Source organism: Penaeus chinensis, chromosome 30 (assembly GCF_019202785.1).
Source record: "Penaeus chinensis breed Huanghai No. 1 chromosome 30, ASM1920278v2, whole genome shotgun sequence".
In the NCBI taxonomy this organism is placed as follows: domain Eukaryota; kingdom Metazoa; phylum Arthropoda; class Malacostraca; order Decapoda; family Penaeidae; genus Penaeus; species Penaeus chinensis.
The window spans coordinates 16,539,999-16,544,998 of NC_061848.1; positions in this window are offsets into that span (position 1 = coordinate 16,539,999).

Here is a 5,000-nt window from a genome sequence, read left to right on the forward strand (position 1 = left end):
AACGGTAAGGAGATGACCTGTTTTCTAGATACTGGCGTGGAGGTGAAAGAAATGAAGGAGGAAACAGCCATACTCCTACCAGGCATCTGCATGCTGTGTAGTTCTCAGACACTGAAAGGAGTTGCTAGGATGCACAAATCTGTCAAAGCTGAAGCTGATATGAAGTTCATTGTCCACTTTTGTCTAGACCTTGAACACAGGACCTGTATCACTTCTGGCATTCACTTTCCAGGGGACATGCTCGATGGGATAGACCTGTTTAAGAGATTGCAAGTGATTCTGTTTATCTCACCGAATTTCATTGACAGTTACTTGGAGTTAGATAGCCACCGTCATGAAGTTACATTTATGGGTGAGGAGTCTTCGCATTTTTGTAAGGTTCCTGCATGTCATGTGTTCAAGGGAGAGCTTCCAGAGCCCTGCATTCCCTTGCAACCTCGCTATGCCTCACCTGTGTATGTGACTAAAGTAACAACAATTGAACGCAGTAGATTTGTAGCTGCTTACCTTTCACGAAGTGTTCCTGTTGAAACCTAATGTTGCTGTCATTGTTCCACGCACCCTTAACACCTTTCAAAAATGAAGGAGAAGCATTTGGGTGGTAAATACAGACCTAAAACTCCGAAAAGTAAGTCCTGGTACAATTGTAGGTTATCTAGAACTTGTAGAACCTGGTGAAATAAATGAGGTGAGGGGATCAGACCTTCAACCCACCTCACTGTTCCTTCAGGCATCCTCAGAAGGTGCTGTCAAGGGATCCACTGTTGGTCAAGCTCCCAAAGTCTTTCATTCACCACATGAAGGTGCATCTGGTGGAAATCTTAACTCCCTGGACATAACTAGTCGATGAAGCTGTAACTCTTAACTATGGTTATTAGAGTAAGGTGCTTCGCACACAAAGTAAATTGACTGAGGAGCATTTAAGATAAATTTGAAAGTTTTGATGCGTGCCTTGACTTTGGTTACGAACCCTGTCAGTTTTTTGTATTTCCTGAGACTGTAGTGGACCGCCTGTGTACGTCCTCCTCGGTCCCCTACATATCCTTTGCCCCCCCCCCCCCCCTTACGAGATGAAGGACGGCGTCCACACTCGCTCCACAGAGGAGGTCCCAGCCTCGTACGTCTCCTAGATCGCCCAAAATCCCTGTTTTATCTCCCTGGGGTGAGGATGCCCGGCGTGGTGAGGAAGCAGCGGCAATAGAAAACGGGAAACCTTTTGTTTTAGTTTTAGTGTATTTTAATAAATTTATTTTACATAGTGTTTTACACAGACCTTCATAAACTCTTATTCACTTTATAAACAAACTTTAAAGATTATATAGATTATTATAATAAGAATTTCAATGTATATTGTAAGTTTTTATTTCAAGCCTTATGAGAAGCAAGACTTAGTTTCGCTGGCCGAGGTGACAATGAATAGTCCCCGGCCCCTTAAACAGAGCGGTTCGAGGTCCAGGACAGTTCAAGTGCTGGGCGGTACTTGTGGAGCGTATGATAAAGTGGTCTCGGCAATATAAGAGATAGGTGATTAAATTATAGTATACGTGAGAGAAGGTGGTTCTCGTTTTAATGTATTTTATGTCTGTTTCGTCTTTTGTGTTCTAGTGTTTGTTTTACTGTACCATGTTTCGTTTTATGTTCTGTTTTAACTTTGCCTTACAAAATAGATAATTTTATAATAACTTTTGATAAATCCCCGACTGTCGGTAAGAAGGAACTCTGAATACACCTAAACACACACACACACACACACACACACACACACACACACACACACACACACACACACACACACACACATATATATATATCTATATATATATATATATATATATATATATTGTTTTTTAAGTTTACAAGGCCAACAATCAAAAACCCTGAAGTATAGATGAAGCATCTGTGCACGCCTTTCCTCGGGAGTCTAACCACGCCTACCTCACCACACATTACTGTTGCTCCTTTCCACAATTCTTCTGACCTTGCATCCTTTCTTACACCATACACTCGTTCCCGAACGTACCAATCACGTGGTGGCAGTGACCCCTTTAAACACTTTTAATGAGCCTGGGAACGTTGAAAGTAATGAAGACAACAACACCTGCCATCGATAAATTTTGCCAAAAATTTGCAGTGAACCTCAGAAGGGTATTTCCAGTGCCACACCGCTACCTAACACAAAGGACTTCTTTTTGCCAGAGACACCTAACATGTGCACAAAAGTCTCGACTAACAGGTGTCTTAAGGAGGTTTCCCAGACTATTCACAGGGGACAAACACTCAGTAGGAACTGGTATTGAACATATAATACACACTGATACCAATGTTCCTGTCTGCGTCCGCCAGTGGAATCTATCGCAGAGCACAAAGGAAATCATCAGGAGTGTAAGTGATAGTGATAAAGCCTTCTTACTTATGATTATCACCAGATCTCCTTGTCTAAAAGACCACTACTGAAAGCTATCCACTTCCTAGGATAGATGAGCTCATGGACTCTCTATCTGGAAAGACATGATTTACTGTTCTCGATAGCCGAGCTTACATATTGGGCCATTTCTGTTTACCCTGAGGACGGCTTAAAGACAGCTTTTACGGATTGAAGTCGCCTGTATCAGTTCCGACGTCTTCCATTTGGAATGTCAACAACACCAACGACATTTTATATATATACTATATATATATACACATATATGAATATATATACATGTATATACATATATGTATATATATGCATGTATTTATATGTGTATATATGTATATATATATATATATATATATATATATATATATATATATATATATATACATATGCACACTTATGTGTGTGCATATATATATGTGTGTGTGTGTATATATATATATATATATATATATATATATATATATATATATAATATGCATATATATTTATAAATATATATGTATATACATATACATACGTACACTCACTAAACAAAGGTATATTTACTCGGGAGTAGAAGAAATCGAAACAATCGTTAGGAATTGATTCTGAAGCTTCATAATGTGTTCGAATATTGTTTTTGGGTTGATATGGCTAGGGCCTCGTATCATGCCAATTAGCAATGGACACCTCACCTACCATTTGAATTGTCATAATCACATTTTACTCTGGATCCAGCGACACCAAGCAACTGAATCCACCAGAGACAGGGCCAGAAGTGGGCGCCCTAGGGCACGATGGAGGAAGATGATCAAGTAAATGTCATTCAAAACTATAAATCAATGTGCTATATGAAAAATAGGAAGCTCGCATTGTAGTACATCATGAGCTTATAAAAACCAATTGCTACTCAGTAGCAACACCCCTAACTGGATTTAAGAAGGAGGCACAGCCAGTAGTCAGTCCCCTTACCATGACTCAGTTTCTTCTTTGTTATTTATTTTCATTATTATTTTTTTCTTTTTCAAGGGATGTAATTCCTTTCTGTACTGATGACAACAGCATGCAATCTGTCAGAGATTGCTGGGTAAATTGAGTGAATTATCAACAGCGGAGTCGGGGAGTTGACTGATGTCGGGCCCGGTATACCTACATGGAAATCATGGATGAGATGTTTCTATCGTCGGTGAGGGCCATGGTGTTCCCCAAGTAGAGCCATTTTACCTTCTCCAGGATAACAGCCTTTGCAATCCAGGGGATTGCAAAGTTCTTTGTAAATTTGCAGAAATCATACAAATTATAAATCTTCCTTTTCTCCCCCCCCCCCCCCCCCACCATGGAGTCCAACAAGGGGAAGCTAAAAGAACTGTTAGCTGCAGGGTGCAGCGTGCAACATCGCTCAACCTCCAGGACTCCTGTCTCCTAGTAATACGGGACAGCATGTACAGCAAACACACATGGGAGAGAGAGGAGATGGTACACCATCCCCTCTCATGGGCTTTGGTGCACCAAGAAGCTATTTTGTCTCATCCCTCACTGGTGACCCCTCCAGTATGGGCAGCCCTCTGGTCCGGCTCACCAGCTTATTGGGACCTGAAGCCGCCCCCCCCCCCCCCTCCGTGGCAAGGCGGCTTCTGTTAGGGAGGAAGGAGTTCTCTTGGGAACCTTCCTTAATAACCTACGAGCCAAGACCCCATCTATTACCCACCTAGAATAATTAACCTATGCTCTGTTGCTAAGAAACATCGCCTGTGAAATTGCTTTCTCCCCTCCCTTAACACCAAGCCATCACTACCAAATCCTCTTCTGGTCCACGCCAACCTGCACCCTGTCTGCCAACTACTACGTGCTAACCACTCCCATCTGTGCTACCCTCCTGACCTCCTACACTCACCAATGTACCCCACATGCCCTACCAAGTCTTTGTGAACCCTCATCATCATGGAAGCGACCACTTCCCAATACCTTTGGAGGGGGTGAATGGTATTCCAGCCAATGGAGTGCAGAGATGGCGACTTGAACATGTGGACTGGGATCTTTTTAGACCAAATGTAGTATTGCAAGGATTTGTGTTGCTGTTAATCATTTCACATCAAGAATTCATCTTGCAGCAGAAGCATCCACTCCCAAAAGTAGTGGGCACGACCATCGACTTTCGGTTGAAAAAAGGCCCCAGCGATGTAACCTTGATCCATTATAAAAAGACCCGAGCCAAGGCCAGGCAAGTGCTAAAGGAGGCTAGATGGACGTCATGGACACAGTATGTATCCTCGATTAACTCTGGGACCCCCTTAGCATGGTTATGGGACAAAGTGTGTAAGATCGCCGGAAAGAGCACATCCATGGCACCACTTGCTCTGAAGATAGATGGCATAATCCTCACAGACATAAAAGATGTTTCAAATGAGCTTGCTAAATCCATGGCAGAGATCTCTTAAGCATCTTAAACTGCCCAATTCTCCACTCTTCGGGCTGAACAGGAATGGCACCCAGTGTCGTTCAATAGGACTGCAGCAGAAATTCCATACAACTTGCCATTTTTGGATTCTGCTTTGCAGCTCTGCCATAAGAAGGAAGTGATGATATTCCATACCAAATGATA